This window comes from Myxine glutinosa, chromosome 9, assembly GCF_964187855.1.
Source record: "Myxine glutinosa chromosome 9, kmMyxGlut1.1, whole genome shotgun sequence".
NCBI classification, from domain to species: domain Eukaryota; kingdom Metazoa; phylum Chordata; class Myxini; order Myxiniformes; family Myxinidae; genus Myxine; species Myxine glutinosa.
The window spans coordinates 137638638-137658359 of record NC_136269.1 but is presented as its reverse complement, the minus strand read 5'-3'; the positions used below and the strand labels follow the sequence as shown (position 1 = coordinate 137658359).

The 19722-nt window shown below is 46.4% G+C and overlaps 1 protein-coding gene across 1 annotated transcript in view; it reads right to left on the bottom strand.

Moving 5' to 3' along the window:
- LOC137417205 (partitioning defective 6 homolog beta) overlaps positions 1 to 19722 on the bottom strand; it is a 65062-nt gene that overhangs the window by 4511 nt on the left and 40829 nt on the right. The window lies entirely within an intron of this gene.

The window sequence follows — 19722 nt, the reverse complement described above, 5'->3', positions numbered from 1 at the left end:
ACTGTGCGTCTCTCTGTGTGTGGGCGTCTCTCTGTGTGTGGGCGTCTCTCTGTGTGTGGGCGTCTCTCTGTGTGTGGGCGTCTCTCTGTGTGTGGGCGTCTCTCTGTGTGTGGGCGTCTCTCTGTGTGTGGGCGTCTCTCTGTGTGTGGGCGTCTCTCTGTGTGTGGGCGTCTCTCTGTGTGTGTGCGTCTCTCTGTGTGTGTGCGTCTCTCTGTGTGTGCGTCTCTCTGTGTGTGTGCGTCTCTCTGTGTGTGTGCGTCTCTCTGTGTGTGTGCGTCTCTCTCTGTGTGTGCGTCTCTCTCTGTGTGTGCGTCTCTCTCTGTGTGTGCGTCTCTCTCTGTGTGTGCGTCTCTCTCTGTGTGTGCGTCTCTCTCTGTGTGTGCGTCTCTCTCTGTGTGTGCGTCTCTCTCTGTGTGTGCGTCTCTCTCTGTGTGTGCGTCTCTCTCTGTGTGTGCGTCTCTCTCTGTGTGTGCGTCTCTCTCTGTGTGTGCGTCTCTCTCTGTGTGTGCGTCTCTCTCTGTGTGTGCGTCTCTCTCTGTGTGTGCGTCTCTCTGTGTGTGCGTCTCTCTCTGTGTGTGCGTCTCTCTCTGTGTGTGCGTCTCTCTCTGTGTGTGCGTCTCTCTCTGTGTGTGCGTCTCTCTCTGTGTGTGCGTCTCTCTCTCTGTGTGCGTCTCTCTCTGTGTGCGTCTCTCTGTGTGTCTCTCTCATCACATACAGGGGGTTGTGGCCTGTTTTTTTTAAATCTTGCTCCCAACTGCCAATCCATCCTTCCACCCCTTCCTAATCCTCTGAGCATACAAGCGCTCGTCTGGTGAACCACTTACCTTTACAAAATACAAGCTTGCTTTTCACCTCCATTCCTTTGTTTCTCTTTTCTCCCACCTGCGAAATTGGTTTCCAGAGTCGGTGCATCCCACTATTCCTTCTTGCCTTTCAAACAGCATTTCCCCACCATCTCATGGAACCTTGCAAACCAACCCACGATCTGTTTTTCCCCCATCAACCCTCCCCACACCATTCGCTCTTACACGTTAATACATCATTATCACTATCTCTCTCCCTCTCTCCTCCCTCCTTCCCTTCCCATTTGTTCATACACCTGCTTGTTCGTGTCTGGCTATTTCCCCACCACCCCACTCGTCAGTATGCTACCCTTGTAACCTTTGTCATCTTGCTTTTCTACAGGCCTAGATTTTAGATACAAAAATGGACAGATGTGAACTTGGTGTCACAGCATCATGAGGGAAGTGTTCAGACAAAGTGATAAATAAAGCAGCCCGAGTACAGACAGACACGTTTTCCAAGTGGCACAGGCCATTCATTATTTAATTGTTCAGTTTGTGCAGCCACTCACTGCTAATACAGATTAGGCAGACTGGTTTTTCAAGAATGGGTGGGGTCACCTCTCCGAGGATCCTGTGGATCGCCCGAGAGCTTGGAGCTTCACTTGAGAAACATGGTCGCGCTCCAGCACCCGTCTGTAAAGAACATTCTCCCGAACACCGTGTGACCAATTCGTCGGATAAGAAGGACTTTTATGTCTTGCACTCTTTCGGGAGTATTGTGACGACATTTCGACACATCTATCCACGTGTTAGACGAACTGTCATGGTGATTCGCTAATTGTAACGCAGAAAAGGTCCCTGTTGAGCAAGCTGCGAGTCCGAACAACAGCAGTCGAATACTAATTAGTGGTGACCACAACAACCCGGGCTTGAAAGCAAATCTTAGCCCCTTACCTCGAGTGGCTGTAGGCCTCGTCTGGGGTGACATCCATAAATAAATAAATAATTTAAGTCACAACTGTGCCATTTTGTGCATGCGGGCCGCAGAACATACCAGCTCTTTCCCTAAGAAAGCATCGACATTCTACAAAGGATACTTCAGGCACCAAGTGATACTGTATCAACAGGTGGACGAGAAATACCATGCGAGCTCGAACAGCTCAAACGAGGCAAGTCCTTAGTATGACAATTATCTACTATACAAGAGAGATGTCTGTCTGTGTGTGTGTCTGTCCGACTGTGTCGCCATTTTTCTCAGAGAGGGCTGAACGGATCTTCGTTAAACTTTCATAGGTTCACCAGTGAGTGCCTGGGAGTGTTTTAGGCGAAAACAAAAAATGTTGAAAAAATAAATCGGTTTTTTGAGTTAAAAAAAAAACAATCGCTCGATAGTGCCGAAGCTTTTTTAAATTATTGACAGTTATATACAAGTACACATTCGCATAAATAAATACAAAACAATCACCAGACATTTGAATACAAATAAATCAAACAATTCCGGAAGTGTACGAAGTTGGTAGTACAGCTTCTTCTTCTTCCTGATCGGCATCACACTTAACTCAGAAACGTGACGGACACCACATTCACCCACAGCATATATATGAACCCCCTTCCTCTCCTGTCACTCCCTCTCCCCCCTCCCCCCTCTCCCCCCTCCCTTCCTCCCCCCCACCTCACCCCTCCCCCCTCTCTCCTTCCCCCCTCCCTTCCTCCCCCACCTCACCCCTCCCCCCTGTCCCCCCATCCCCTCTCCTCCCCCACCTCCCCCCATACCCCCCTTCCCCTCTGCCCCCCTCCCCTCCCCTTCCAACCCCTCTCTTCCCCCCCCCCCCTCCCCGCCCGGCAACGCCATGTACTTCTGCTAGTGTTTTACAAAGAAGAGAGTACTCAAACTTGCTCGGTTTGGGTTCAATTGGAATCACTCTGATTTGGATCCAGTCACAGCTCAAATCTAAACAGGGATACAAGGCCGGACGCCTCGGGAGAGGTGAAAGTTGCTGCCCTCGACATTAAGGCGTTGGGACTGGTCACGTAGCGCAGGGCCCAGGAAAGGCGAGATCAATAGGGACCAAAAGGATAAGGTTGCGACGTCTGTGCTCCATGACTTTCCTAACATCAAAATATCAGGTGTGCAACTCCTTGCTGAAGATCTCATGGTGTTCAGCAGCATTAATAACACCTCCGACGATGCATGCAGGCCTCCAACAACATCCAGGTTTGGGTGAAATTGGTGAGTTTGTGTGCCAGGTAACGACTGTACCTAACAAGAGATGTCATCCTGGTGAGATGTACCCTCGACCTTCATTCATACATCTGTGTCTGTCTCCAATTGTCAAATGTTAAAATCCTACGAGGCCGGACAGAAGCGAGGCACTCCGACGTGCGGCTCACCTCCTGCTCGCGTAACTTGCTCTCCAATCTCAAATCAACGTCGACCTCATCTCACAGGTGATCTCAAGCTGAAGAGTGTAGTATCCAAAGAATGCACTGTGGAAACTCACCCTCACTGCTCCCACAACTCCCTCCCACGACCACTATGATGAACAGCCAGAAAAATGACATCATAGTGGGATCCACATCAACGGGTTCCACTTCAAATCACACAACGTCCCGACTTGCAGGTAGATTCGCGCACTCTTTCATCACAAGTGTATCCAAGTCCTGGAATTCCCCTCAAAGTATCATCACGGGTGTCAATATGGTATGCTGACGTCATGCTGAATACCGAAACAAAACAACCAATGGCAACGCAAGACAATCGATTTTAATTTGGGATCCGAGCCTCCATTTTGCGAAATGTCGATGCATGCAGACACTGCTCATCAGAAGACGACATAAGAGGACAAAAAGCAAAACTAAGAGGAACAAAAAATAAAAATAACTATCCTCTAGTGCCTTTATTAGTGTCACCCGGAAGGGTTTGCGAGACTAATGCAACGCACATGTGTGTGCTGTGTGTCTGTAGTGTGTTTGTGTGTGTGTGTGTGTGTGTGTGTGCGCGCGCCTGTGGTGTGTTTGCGTGTGTGTGTGGTGTGTGCCTGTAGTGTGTTTGCGCTGTAGTGTGTTTGCGTGTGTGTGTGTGTGTGCCTGTAGTGTGTTTGCGTGTGTGTGTGGTGTGTTTGCATGTGTGTGTGTGGTGTGTTTGCATGTGTGGTGTGTGTGTGATGTGTTTGTATGGTGTGTTTGTGGTGTGTTTGCATTTGTGTGTGGTGTGTTTGCATGTGTGGTGTGTTTGCATGTGTGATGTGTGTGTGCTGTGTTTGTATGGTGTGTTTGTGGTGTGTTTGCATTTGTGTGTGGTGTGTTTGCATGTGTGGTGTGTTTATGCTGTGTGTGCTATTTGCGTGTGTGTGTGTGTGTGGTGTGTTTTGTGTGTGTGGTGTGTGTGTGTGTGTGTGTGCTGTGTGTGGGGTATGTATGTGGTGTGTGTGTGTGTGTGTGTGTATGGTGTGTGTGGTGTGTTTGCGTATGTGTGTGGTGTGTGTGTGCGTATGGTGTGTTTGTGGTGTGTTTGCATGTGTGCTGTGTATGTGGCGTGTGTGTGCTGTGTGTGTGTGGCATGTGTGTGCGCTGTGTGTGTGTGCTGTGTTTGTGTGTGTGGTGTGTTTGTGTGTGTGCACGCATGTCCGCGTCCACATATTTGTGTTTTAAAAATTGTTTTTCTCTGCAACCACTTGTCAGATCGATGCAAAACTTTAAACATGGGAGGAGATAACCACGAATAATATAATATTGCTAACTCTGATGTCATAGGTCACATGGTATGGCAGCCATATTGGATTAAAGGAAAAAAATCAGGACATCTCCGAAACTGATCAATGTAAAAAAATTTAACTTGGAATTTGTCATCAACCCCACATGGGCTATATAGGGTGATAATGATGACGTCATAAGTGAAGTTGTATTCCAGCCATAATTGGTTGAATTGAAATCTTTATCCAAAAATATCTGAAACTGCATCTTCATATATCTGATCTATGACCCAATGTGAGTGAAGAATATAATTTATGACGTCTTCGTCACATGGTCTGGTGGCTGTATTAGATTAAAAACAAAAACGTTCTAAAAATCTTCTCTGGGACCGCTTAACAGATCGATGCGAAACATCATCCATATGATCAACTTGCCGTGAGGAATGTCAATAAATGTACGGATAATGGCATTGATGCATGTGACATAACAGGGTGGGTGCATGGCCGATACACTATATGGGTCATAATATTAGCGTGTTCTGTTAACGAATGTGCAAGGCGAGACTATGCGCTCCACCGAGCGTCGTTCTAGTGCAGAATACGATGCATGTACAAGCCCTTCGATTAAAAAAAAACCTGGATATCTGAACTTTTATACATTTAACTATTTAATAATCTGAATTTCATAATAATATAATCATGTCGGAATAATAATAACTAGCCAAAACCCGTGGAACATCCACGGAAGGGAGGATGTGGTGTATGGATAGAGTGTACCATTATGGATGGCATAGGGGATTTGCTTGTCCGAGTAAGAGTTAGGAAGAAAGATGAGAATGAAGAGTGCGTTTATGAACAACGTATTTATTGCAATCTACTTAAATGACAACGCTACGATATACTTTTGAAAAATGAATGGATTCGTAATAGGAATCGGCATAGCACCACTCTGGCCACACTGGCACAGTGGTATGTGTCAACGGAAAGGAACAGCAGTAGAACCATAGACTTTTAAAAAATGAACGGATTAGTAAATCGACTGGAATTAGCCCCATACTGGCGCATTGGTAAGCGTCAATGTCAAGGCAGAGCAGTAGGAATATAATACAACTAGCCGAAACCCGTGGAACATCCACGGAAGGGAGGATATGGTGTATGGATAGAGTGTACCATTATGGATGGCATAGGGGATTTGCTTGTCCGAGTAAGAGTTAGGAAGAAAGATGAGAATGAAGAGTGCGTATATGAACAACGATCGCCGACACCGGCACAAATGCATGCTCTGGATTGTCCACTCGGTGGACGGCTTGCTTTCGCCTTCGCCTGTCCAATCAGCGGACGGCTTGCTTCGCCTTCGCCCAGCAGACGCCAATACGATGGCGTCGTAAGATGGCGTCGTATCGGCAGTTAATCGGATGCTTTTGGGCCCCAACGTCGGCTAATTCAGATTTTTCAAGTATGGCTGTACGTGATAAACAAAGAGTGCGGTTCGTAGATCGTAAATCCATTAGTGCCGTGAGCATCGGGTCACTGGGTGCGGCGTAAAAGGGATAACAAAGTCGAGTCCTTACGCTATTATTATATAGATGCTTCATCATTTCAATGTGCCAGTCTAAGTATAAACTTTGAATAGAAATGTGTGCAATTGCTCTCGAGTCTATTTCGTCGCTCTGTTTTGCCTCATTACGACTTCACGTCTAATTTCGAATTGATTTTCACTTTTAATTTTGGAGTTGGTCTGCACAGTGTAGTGTTTCCCAGGTTCAAATCCCATATGCTACATGCATTGGTGCATTGTTTACTAATGTCCTTGTAATTCACATTGAAGTACGCTGATGTTTTCTATCTTTAAGATAATGAAGGGTATAGAACAGAACGAGATCTGGCAGGATGGCCTGGAGATATGCACAATCGCCTCTAAGCTGTCCAGCCTGGGTTAGAATCCCGACCCAGATATAAACCGTAAAGCCGGTGTTTCACGTGCAGGGAGATTCATCAATGTGTGTGCTGTACCTCGGATGGGCGTTGAACTGGACGTCCCGTCTGCCGGCATTAGTTGCCCAAATTGTCCTCCGCAAAGAGTACGCTAGTCATCACCGGCACCATGGTCATCCTGCCTTAACTATGGCTGGGAAAAGGATGGCAAACCGCCAAACATGACCTCAGACGCAGAAACTGCTTCGGAAGAACAAATGCTCTGTATCACAGATGGTACATGAGTCATAGACAGAATAAGCGCAGAAGAGTTTTTCAGGAGCATGGACAGCGTCAGAGGAGAGAAGAGGAGATAACGGTGATAAGGTAGGGGTCTTTCACTCAGAGACTAGTTAATGTATTGAATGGTCTTCTTGGTGAGGCTGTGGCATCTCAGAAACAGACAGGCTTAAATTTGAGTTAGATAGGTACCTGGAAGCATTGGGGTACATAGACATTGGCAGTACTTGAAGGTAGTTCAGTGATTATACCTGCGCAGTGATTGAAGATCTCTGTGTGAGGGTCTCTTCAAAGGGGGAATGTGCTATCGGTGTTTGTTTGTTCTTTACCCTTCAAATCCCCCTCCATCCATGAAATAATAACACCCTGCAGATGATATCCCTGTGCTTGCCCCATTGTTTTCCTCCCCACTCCATCCACCCCTTCCCTTCTTCCCAGTGAAACTAAGTAAATAAACTAATGGGTCCACTTGATGAGGAATGGAAACATCACAGGCACGAAGGGCCAAATGGCCTTCTCCTGTGTCAAAACACACACACACACACACACACACACACACACACACACACACACACACACACACACACACACACACACACACACATACACACACACACACACGTTAATTAATTATTGATCATTTTGTTAAGGATTACTGGGAAGTTTATGTAACTCAATACAAACAAAAGGCCTCTTTCAGAGCCAGGGTGGAGTCTTTCACAGACTGTACTCACCCTCCCTATGTAACGCCATGCATGCAGACAGACTCGACAAGACATGTTCACCTGTTTATAAATGAGATTCATTTTCACTCATTTATAAACAGGTGAGCTGGAATAGAGAGCAAACTCTCACAGGAAACCAAATGTACCGTATCATTGCAATGACCGAGCGTTGTTGTCTCGTGTTAAGGTCGAGTGCTGCTAGTAGGCCCAAAACACCATCATCAGTCAAAACCTGCAACCAAAATACCCCACGATGGCCAACACCTCCGAACAACCAGCATTTCACTTAACCAGGCCTTTTGGGCCAGGCTTTTTTTTTTTCTTTTTTTTTGTATACTGAATCGAGGCTCGTGAAAGAGCTAACATTTACTTCACAAACAAATCAACCAGACAAACAAAATATATAAAAAGAGGGAGCGGAAGACAAGATGGGGAGAGAAGGGGAAGCACACAAACACAACATTTGAGAGCAGGGAGATGTGTGGGAGGGAGAGGGCTTGGGGGGAGGAGGCGTGGGAAGGGGGGGGGGGGGTGGGAGAAGTATAAAACACAAGGACACCAAGGACTTCCAGGACAGAAGTTGGTATTTAAAAAAAAAAAAGTGGAATTGGGGTGAAATTAGCGGGGGTAGAAAAGATCAAGGTTTTGGATGGGGGAAGATAAGAGATGGTGGTGAACAGCTGTTTTAAAGACCTGGAGGGTGGAGTGGGATTGATAGTGGGGCGGCTTAGCCCAAATATTCAAAAGAATTGTGCATTTTGTGAAACAAGCACCAAATTTGGCACAAATGTACATTAATATGTTGCGAACATTTTCAGATATTGGGCCACTTGAAATTCCGTAATTTTTTTTTTCAAATTTTTTCAAATTTCGTAATTTCAAATTTTTCGGGTGACACCGTCACAATTTCGGTCTTCGAGGCCGGCCGATAGGCAAAGTGTGACCGGAAGGGACGAGGTTCTCCTGACCACGTGGCCCTCGATCTGGGAAGCGAGAGGCGTTCCATTAGTGGACGCGCCCCTCACGCCCGACTTTTGGGCGGCCCCGGCAGGCCGTTTGTTTTGACGTTCCGTGACAGGCCCCGCACCCCCACCTCCGGGCCGACCGGAAGCTTGTGCTGAGTACATCATACCTGAACAACTCAGTGAGGCAGAACACAGCAGTGCACACCAGGGTGACCCCTTCAGTGCATAAACCAATTAACTTGTCCACTGCAGGGCATATAGAAATGAAGTTATTTTCTGCATATAATAATAATATAAGTTCAGTTCTATATAACAATTTCTGTTATCACCACTACCACTACAACTACCACTACTACAAGCTTTGTCTGGAATTTTGTGGACTAACAGACAAACAGACATACAGACAAGCTGGGATCAAAACATTACCTCCTTCCACCATTGAGTGTAGAGGTAAACATCATGGAAATTATATCATGCCCTAGATTTAATTCATGCTTACCCGTGTATTTGCTTCACTGGTTCACAAGGTCTTTTGCATACATGTAATTCAGACTCTCGTCTTCATTGCTGACCACACAATGTTCGCAACATATTAATGTACATTTGTGCCAAATTTGGTGCTTGTATCACAAAATGCACAATTCTTTTGAATATTTGGGCTAAGTGGGGGTCCGCCCCACTATATCGGCCGGCCTCGAAGACCGAAATTGTGACGGTGTCACCCGAAAAATTTGAAATTACGAAATTTGAAAAAAATTGAAAAACAAAATTGCGGAATTTCAAGTGGCCCAATATCTGAAAATGTTCGCAACATATTAATGTACATTTGTGCCAAATTTGGTGCTTGTATCACAAAATGCACAACAGGTTTGCTATGCTGCTACACTATGAAGAGAGTGAGGGAGTTTGCGAGCACAAGTAAGCAAAATCAAATTTACCGTAGCTCCGAAGCATTACTCTGCCACACAAAGGCTACGGATGTGCGAGAATTACACGACGCCATACAAGTTCCTAATCACCGGCCAGGCGGCCATGAAACTACACTGAGGCGTAAACATCTGAACACGGCAAGCTAGAGCCAAATCGGAGAGGTGCCAGTATCACGGCAGCCACATGGCGGTCAAATTAACCTTGCATGATGTCTCATCTCCGCCATATCTTCTTGACCAGTCGGATTTTGCACCCCGCGCCCGTGTGCCAGACCTGTCCACTGGAGATATGAAAAATAAATAGTGAGCTTGGGTGTCCAAGCAGGCTCCGCATTGTGCGCTCGGCATCCCAGGCCAGCACTGGCATGTTTATAATGAGCTCATGGTGTACCTGTAGGGACAGCAAGCGACGTGTCACCTTCCAATGCGGAGGAATAAGGCAACACAGACAAGCCTCTCATGACACAAACACAAAAACACTGATGCAAATCACAAAAGTTAGTGAAAGCTGAAATGCGTTTGGATATTTGAAAACGATTTGACGTAACGTTCACAGCCAGATGGAAACGATTGCCATTTAAGAGCCATCTTTCTTTTATCCCGAAAGGCTACTCGCTCATCATGGACGAGTGATGCATTAGCAGCAACAGCAAGCTTTAGGGACTCGGTATTGGCTGAGGAGAGAGGCTGTGGAAATTGGAATGAGGGATGTGTGGGGAGTAGGGTGGTTGTTGGGGAAGGAACAATGCAAGGGCAGGGGAAAGGAAGGGAGGAATGAAGGAAGAGTAGAAAGCTTTTTGGAAAATCCAGAAAGTGCTACCGCCATCTTTTTCTCCCTCCTTTTTTTTTTTTAAAAAGAGCCTTGCACCAACCAGTGCAAAGGATAACGTCGAGGTTAATCTCACGCAGCCTGGTCCATCTCACACGACTGGACCAGACATCGATCGGGGAAAAAGGAATCGTTCCGACGACAGCCCAGGCCCATCGGAGATGGCGAAACTGAGGTGTTCCAGTTGAACTCGAGCGGTCGTATCGACAGCACATCGAGACAAGATTGCAAAAAACTAATAACAAGGAGGTGAGTTTCCGGTAATTCACATCATCACAACTGGGGTGTGCATGAATTATTTAATATGGGTGGGTTTGAGTGAAGGATAAAACGTTGTTCTTATTTTGGGTGAGATTCAAGGACAGTTTCAGGCAATAATACATTGAAGTCATCTTCTGTGACGGTCTAACTTCGTGTGATTCAGGTGTGCCAAATACAGGTGTGTCGCGAAAAAAACGTCATCCTTCGCTCACCACACCGGCACCTCAAAAGGACAAATCCAATGTTGAATGTTTTGGCAGCAGGTAAAAACTCCCATTGGCAAATCGGAAAGGAGCGTTTATCGAGGGCTTAATTTCACATCAACGAGCGGCAGACCATCGTGGTTTCACGGAGGGATCTTTGAGAACGTTTGACAATTTGCTCTCCAATCACTTCACCGACGAAACCCTCCATGCTACAATGATCGATAATACCACGAGCGAATGGTGTGGCATCGATCTTTCACACCTTTTCCCACCGTTTAGAAAAACGCAGTGGTCCAGCATCAAGGAAAAGCAAACGAGTCAACTACAGGTGGCCAGTTCAAGTTGCACCAGAACCACCTTAGAGATGACCTGGTTACGGCGAAACATCGATAACCAGAGCCAAACGCTAAACGAGAGTGGAGAGTTGGCACAGACAGACAATAGTGGTGGCATTTAATTGCTTATCACACTAAACATTTATATATTTGTTTATTTATGCTTTTCTTGTGGCAGCTAAGGTAAATGGGATTGAAGGATAAATCTTTCAGCGGTTCGAGCGGACGCCTATCACAGGGAGGAAGGTTGTGGTTCTTGAGGCGTTATCATCACAACTGCAAGACAGAGCTTCAATGGCTCGTCAGAGCAATATCTTGGGCCCAACAATCTGAGCTCGAAAGCACCGTGAGATTGGGCCTGAGGATACTTACTGTGCACCTCACAATGTTCAGAAGCAACTGTAATAATGAAACAGCACAACATTAAACCTTCAAGACCTTCAAAACATCCCGGCTTTGTGAGAGGGTAATTTTCGAGCAGACAATACGAGCATCCCACCAGGTAACCCAGACCTCCGATGGTACCTCAAGATCTTTAGCACGAGACGCGCATCGGCCTTTACCCAGGAAGTCACCAATGACTGGAAGAAAAACTACATGAGCCACTTGAATGTGATCACCTTAAAAACATTATATAGTGTAATAGGCTCGTGGAGGAGCTTGTGCACGTATCGTGTCGGAAAATGACATGAGGAGACATTGGTGTACAGTACTTAGACATAAATTACAATGGCACTGGTAGACAATGCACAAATTAACAAAATATCTGGGGATTTAACCCTGGGGTTCACAGCATCGTGGTCCACATGCAAAGATAGGAACACCAGAGAGACCAACCGTTACACAGACTCGGCATTCCGACATGTGAATAGCTTACCTCATGATCCCTGAAAACTCTCTTCCATGTACAAAGCTCAAACCAGGAAAGGGTTTGAAGGACATTTGAACTTTCATATCAACGAGAGCAGCTGAAACAACACTCAGTAACAACAGGTTCCACGGCGGAAAGAACTCGTTCCGTGGACTGGCGAGCACCTCAAGTTACCATCCAGTGATCTGTGGCTGCAGTGTGTCACATCTACCAGAATGCATTGCAGCACCTCACCCAGCTTGCTCCATTAGTTTAAAAAGATGGTAAATTGTCTTAATAATTATTTATATATATATATATATATATATATATATATATATATATATATATATATATACTACATGGCCAAAAGTATGCGGACACCCCTTCTAATTAGTCGATTCGGCCGTTTCAGCAACACCCATTGCTGACAGGTATACAGTCACGTGAAAAAGTAAGTACACCCCATGTAAAGTTTTGACTTTTTCAACATATTTCAACATACAGCTATTTGATCTTCATTTCAACAATATTGATAGATAAAGGTGATATAATATAACAAATATCATGAAACATTTACATTTTGTAGTCCATTGTATAATTTAAATAAACATAAATGCAAATTTCGCATGTGGAAAAAGTAAGTATACCCTTGGCTCTAATAGGTGGTATTGCCCCCTTTGGCAGAAGCAGCCTCAAGTAGGCGTTTCTTATAACTGTCTACCAGTCTCTGACATCGACTGGGAGAAATTTTTGCCCACTCCTCCATGCAGAATTCTTTCAGCTGTGCGATGTTTGAGGTGTTTCTTGCATGCACAGCTCGTTTCAAATCCCCCCCACAACATCTCGATGGGATTTAGATCCGGACTTTGACTCGGCCATTCCAGAACCCTCCATTTCTTTCTTTTCAGCCATTCCTTGGTGGATTTACTGGTATGTTTAGGGTCATTGTCATGTTGCAAGGTCCACCTTCGGTTGAGCTTCAACTTTCCGACAGATGGCCTCACATTATCCTCAAGCACCCTCTGGTACAATGAAGAATTCATAGTGGATCCTATGATGGTGAGCTTCCCAGGCCCTGATGCAGCAAAGCTGCCCCAAACCATAATATTTCCACCACCATGCTTTACAGTTGGTATCAGGTTCTTGTGGTCAAATGCTGTCTTTGGTTTTCGCCAAACATGTCTTCTGGTACTGTGGCCAAATAGCTCTACCTTTGACTCATCTGTCCAGAGCACATTGTTCCAGAAGTGCTGGTCTTTCCCTAGGTGTTCATTTGCAAACTTTAGTCTTGCCCTGATGTTCTTTCTGGACAGCAAAGGTTTCCTCCTGGCACACCTCCCATGTAGATCAAATTTGTGCAGCCTCTTTCTAATGGTAGACTCGTGCACTTTGACATCAACAGTCGCAAGAGCTACCTGTAGGTCCCGTGATGACATTCTGGGGGTTCTTAGAGACTTCTTTCAGCATCTTGCAGTCTGCTCTCGGGCTGAACTTGTTGGGGCGGCCTGGCCTGAACAAGTTGGCAGTTGTTTGGAATCTTCTCCACTTGTAGATGATCTTCCGGACAGTCGAATGATTGATTTCAAATTGTTTGGAGATCTTTTTAAATCCCTTCCCAGACTTGTAGGCATCTATAACCTTCTTGCTGAAGGCCTCAGAGAGCTCTTTTGATCTAGGCATGGTGACGCCGCACACTTCAACAACAAAGAGCAAACCAAACTAAATGTCTGAGGTTTAAATAAGACAGGTTGCTCCAAGATCCTCTCTAACGATGTTCTAATCATTTGCACCTGAGCTGGTGCACCTGATTCTAATTTTAGGTATTTGAAGTAGTGATAAATGTAGAAATGTACTTACTTTTTCCAAATGGGAAATTTGCATTTATGTTTATTTAAATTATACAATGGACTACAAAATGTAAATGTTTCATGATGTTTGTTATATTATATCACCTTTATCTATCAATATTGTTGAAATGAAGATCAAATAGCTGTATGTTGAAATAGGTTGAAAAAGTCAAAACTTTACATGGGGTGTACTTACTTTTTCACGTGACTGTATATAATCAAGCACACAGCCATGCAATCTCCATAGACAAACATTTGCAGTCGAATGGGCCATACTGAAGAGCTCATTGACGTTCAACGTGGCACCGTCATAGGATTCCACCTTTCCAACAAGTCAGTTCGTCAAATATCTGCTCTGCTAGAGCTGCCCCTGTCAACTGTAAGTGCTGTTATTGTGAAGTGGAAACGTCTAGGAGCAACAACAGCTCAGCCGCGAAGTGGTAGGCCACACAAGCTCACAGAACGGGACCGCCGAGTGCTGAACCGCGCAGCGCGTAAAAATCGTCTGTCCTCGGTTGCAACACTCACTACTGAGTTCCAAACTGCCTCTGGAAGCAACGTCAGCACAACTGTTCGTCGGGAGCTTCATGAAATGGATTTCCATGGCCGAGCAGCCGCACACAAGCCTAAGATCACCATGCACAATGCCAAGCGTCGGCTGGAGTGGTGTAAAGCTCGCCGCCATTGGACTCTGGAGCAGTGGAAACGCGTTCTCTGGAGTGAGGAATCACGACATCAATCAATCAATCAAACCATCTGAAAGTCTGACGGACGAATCTGGGCTTGGCAGATTCCAGGAGAATGCTACCTGCTCAAATGCATAGTGCCAACTGTAAAGTTTGGTGGAGGAGGAATAATGGTCTGGGGCTGCTTTTCATGGTTCAGGCTAAGCTCCTATGGGATCCAGTGAAGGGAAATCTTAACGCCACAACATACAATGACATTCGAGACGATTGTGTGCTTCCAACTTTGTGGCAACAGTTTGGGGAAGGCCCTTTCCTGTTTCAGCATGACCATGCCCCCGTGCACAAAGCGAGGTCCATAAAGAAATGGTTTGTCGAGATCGGCGTGGAAGAACTTGACTGGCCTGCACAGAGCCCTGACCTCAACCCCAACGAACACCTTTGGGATGAATTGGAACGCCAACTGCGAGCCAGGCCTAATCGCCCAACATCAGTGCCCGACCTCACTAATGCTCTTGTGGCTGAATGGAAGCAAATCCCCGCAGCAATGTTCCAACATCTAGTGGAAAGCCTTCCCAGAGGAGTGGAGGCTGTTATAGCAGCAAAGGGGAGACGAATGTCCATATTAATGACCATGATTTTGGAATGCACAGAGCCCTGACCTCTCGCGTTGAGAGTCTCGCGAGATCTCGGAGACGGTGGGAGGGATTTTCGAAGCTCCACACGGTCTCCACGTTTTTCGAAGTTAAGTCTGTTCACAATTGTATTTTGTCGAAACTGTATTTATCTTTCGGTGTGTGAAATTATTGTGTGCAACTTTGGTTGTTTCTCGGTGTTTATCTTTCATAAATTGATCGTCTGTTTGCCGTGTCGCGAGCAAGGCCTTTGCCGCGTCGCGAACGATTTGAAATCGAAGTTAAGTGATTGTTCCCATTTGTATTTTCGTTAAAACTGTATTTATTTATGGTGTTGTACGTATATTGTGTCCCGACGAAGATTTTTCGGTGCAAATCTTTCATACCTGTATTGAAAATCGTGTTAATTCGTGTCGTGTCTTGAGGCCTTGTACAGTGTACACTGTACACTGTACAACCTTGAGGCTTTGTTTTTCTCTCAGCGGTCCGTCGTTTGTGATCCAATAACTTTCGTTCTCTGTATTCCCAGTCTTTTCACCCATAGCCTACTTCCTTGTGTAAATCTCAACTTAAAAAAAAAAAAAAAAAAAAAAAAAAAAAACATTTCCTTCTCTGTTCTCATTCGTTTATTCATTCTTATTCGTTCGTTCGTTCTTCGACCACGTGTTTCTCCCCCATTTCCCCAGATAGTTTTCACTGTTATTAACCTTCAATGTTTACACTTTCCCCTCAAGTTATGTATTCAGTCATATTTTATAACACCTTTTTTTTCTTCTTCTTTAAAAGGCTGCTTTCGACTTGCTTACCAAATCAATTCATCCCAAAAAAATATGCATCTCCTATAGTGCCTTTTTTCTACATTCCCTAAACTCTCCTGCACTCCATCCTCCATCCAGCGTCCTTAAACGTATTTTTAACTCGAAGGTCACAAGAAACTTATTTTGCAATAAATGTTCGTTTCCCATAAATCATACACTTTCTAAAATCCAATCTCACCCCTCCCCTCCAAATCTTCCCCATAACCCCTCCCCTCCAAATCTTCCCCATCACCCCTCCCCTCCAAATCTTCCCCATCACCCATCCCTTTCAAATCTCCCCCCTTGCCCCCTCCCTCCTAAACTACCCCCTCACCCCTCCCCGCCAAGATGCCCCCTCACCCCTCCCCTCCTAGACTCCTCCCTCACCCCTCCCCTCCCCTCCAAATCTCCCCCTTATCCCATCCCTTTCAAATCCCTCCCCTTGTCCCTTCCCTCCCAAACTCCCCCCTCACCCCTCCCCTTCAAATCTCCCCACCCTCATTGCTTCTGAATTTCCCCCCTCTCACTCCCCCTCCTCAAAGCGTCCTCCCCGCTTCTTCCCCCTTCCAACTCTCACCTCCATCTCCCCCAACCTTCTGCCTCGCTCTTCCCCCTCCTCAAATAACACCTCATTGTGCCTCACCCAATCACCATCAAACCTTTTGTCCGCCCCATCCTGCCCTTTCTCCGAGCTATTCTGAAATCTCTGACACACCTTCAACAACTCTCCCTACCTCTTCCACCTCTTCCACATCTTACCCTACCCCTCCTCCCCCCTGTTCTGTATCTGATGCTCCCCCTTCCTCTTCATTAACGTTATGGACCTCAAACATCCGGGGCCTTCGTTCAAACTTAACTGATCTCTCCATACAGGTTGCTTCTGTCAAACCAGACGTGATCTGCTTAACAGAAACTTTCCTCCTTTATGATGTCTCTGATTCCTTAGTATCTCTCCCGGCTACTCCCTCCTCCGGTATGATAGACCTGAGCCTCGTCCTGGAGGTGGGGTTGCTATCTTTATCAAAAACTCTCTTCCTCACTCGCCCTGCACTGCACTCTCTCCACCTCACCCCCAGGAATACCTTTGGCTACGGCTTCCCCTTCGCTCCCACCTCTTGTTCATATGTGTGTTGTACCGTCCACCAAACAGTGATGACTCCATCTACATCTCGCTGTCTGATAATATGGACCAACTTCTATCTACTCATCCCAACTCTCTCTTCCTCATATGTGGTGATTTCAACTGTCATCATGCCAGTTGGCTGGGTGTGGGTACCTCTCTCACCAGCCATGGCTCCTCAGCAAAGGACTTCTGCGACTCACTGGGACTGACACAATCTGTCAATTTCCCGACCCGGATCTCAGTCAACGGAACATCTTCTCTTCTGGACTTGGTTATGACTAACTTCCCTGAAAATGTCTGCTGCTCTTCTTCTGCTCCAATCGGATCATCTGATCATGTCCTTGTTAAAGTGGACATCTCTCTGACCATCCTCAGGGAGCCTGCTCAGCATCGACGAGTCTGGCATTTCACTCAGGCCAACTGGCACGGTCTTCAAGCAGCCATCAATCATCTGGACTGGTCTCCCATCTCTACCACCTCTGACATCAACTCATCCTGGGAATTCTTCCAAAGTAAATTGCTCTCTCTCATGCACAGATTTATCCCATCTCGTCTTCAGTTGTCATATCCTTCCTCCCGTCCATGGTACACGGAATCTTGTGGTGAGGCTGTTGCCCAGAAACAACTTGCCTTCGTCTCCTGGAAAGCAAATCCAACGGAAGGAAATCTCATTTCCTTTCACAAAGCCCGAAACAAGTGTGTGTCCACCCTCAGGAGAGCTAGGAAACAATATCTCTCCGTTCTCAAGACCGAACTCTCTTATCTGTCTCCCTCTTCCAAATCCTGGTGGCGTCTGGTCAAATCCGTTTCTGGTGTTTGTTCCCCCTCCATCCCCTCCCTTACCTCAAACGGCTACACAGCTGACTCCACACGTGAAAAAGCTGAATGCCTCAACTCTTTGTTTGCCTCTAAATCTTGTGTCCCAAACCCATCCCTCTCTGTACCCACCATACCCAGTCGTACCCTGCTGCTCCTGGACTCCGTGTCCTTTCCTCCTGACAAGGTGGAAAAGTTTCTGTCAACCCTCGACTCTGATTCTGCAACTGGACCCGACGGCATCAGCCCACGGGTCCTAAAATCCTGCTCTGCCGCTCTATCTCACCCTCTCTCTGTTCTCTTCACCCTCTCTTTTGCTCAAGGTCAACTGCCATCTGCTTGGAAATCAGCCAACATCACCACTATGCACAAAAAAGGTGCAAAAACAGATCCTAGCAACTACAGACCAATCAGCCTTCACCCAATTATCAGCAAAGTCATGGAATCCATCATTGCTTCGGATATGAAATCTTTCCTCTTCTCCAATGGCTTGATCTCTGATCATCAATTTGGTTTCAGACCAGGTCACTCTACTCTGGACATGCTGCTTCTGCTGTCTCAACAATGGATGGAGGTCCTCAATGCCAAACAGGAAATTAGAGCTGTCTCCCTCGACATATCACGTGCCTTCGACACGGTCTGGCACCCCGCTCTGCTCACCAAACTCTCCTCCTTTGGTATCCATGGAAATCTCCACGCATGGCTGGCGGACTTCCTCTCTAGTCGTCGTCAACGTGTGGCCCTGAATGGGTTTCTCTCATCTCCTCTTCCTGTTCAGGCTGGAGTTCCCCAAGGCAGTGTTCTGGGCCCCGTGCTTTTTCTGGTCTTCATCAATGATCTCTCTGACTCTCTTGAAAATCCTCTCTATCTCTTTGCTGATGACTCCACTCTCTGCCGCTCCATTCCTCTTCCCTCAGATCGGCAGTCTGCAGCCTCCTCACTCTCTGAAGACTTGGACAAAATCACAGACTGGTCAAACAAGTGGAACATGTCTTTCAATGCTGACAAATCTCACACTCTTACTATGTCTCTCCGAAAAGATCGACTGGACAACCCTCCCATCTACTTTCTCAACAATCCTCTCCAAGAAGTTCTGTCGCTCAAGCTTTTGGGTCTCACTATCTGCCATGATCTTTCTTGGGAAAACCACATTTCCAAGCTGGCCTCCAAAGCCAGTCGCCGACTGGGCATCCTCCGTCGTGCGAAGTCCTTCCTCGGCACACCTGAGCTCCTCACCACATACAAGGCTTTCATCCGCAGCTCAATGGAATACTGTTCTCCCCTATGGGCCGGTGCTCCTGCCTCACACCTAGCTCGGCTTCACGCTGTTGAAACCAAAGCTTTCAGAATTATTGGAATCTCCCGCGATGAAGCTATCTCTGAGGGCCTTTCACTCACTCACCGCAGGCAGGTAGGTGGTCTTTCTGTCTTCTACCGACTCCTCTCCGGCCTTGCACCCCCAGCTCTCTCTGTGCTCTGTCCCCCAAATATTCCTACAGGTCGCACAAGATCTGCCAGCAACCATCTGATGGTTAAACTGCTGAAATCTCGGCTCTCTGCTCACCTTCACTCTTTCATTCCTCTTTTCTCCCGCCTCTGGAACAAACTCCCTCAACTCCCTTCAATCCCACTCCTCCCTCCAGGTCTTTAAAACAGCTGTTCACCACCATCTCTTATCTTCCCCCATCCAAAACCTTGATCTTTTCTACCCCCGCTAATTCACCCCAGATCCACCTTGTTTGAAATTCCAACTTCTTTCCTGGAAGTCCTGGCAGTGTCCATATGTTTTATACCTCTCCCACTGCCCCCTTCCCTTGCCCCCCCCCTCACCCCAAAGCCCTCGCCCTCTCTCAGATCTCTCGATGTCTCCATGTCTCTCAGTCCCTGCTCTCAAATGTTGTGTTTGTGTCCTTCCCCCTCTCTCCCATCTTGTCTACCGCTCCCGATGTTGTATGTTTTTTGTGTCGGTTTGTCTTTCTGTGTGATTAATGTTCGCTCTTTCACGAGCCTCGATCTTGTATACAAAA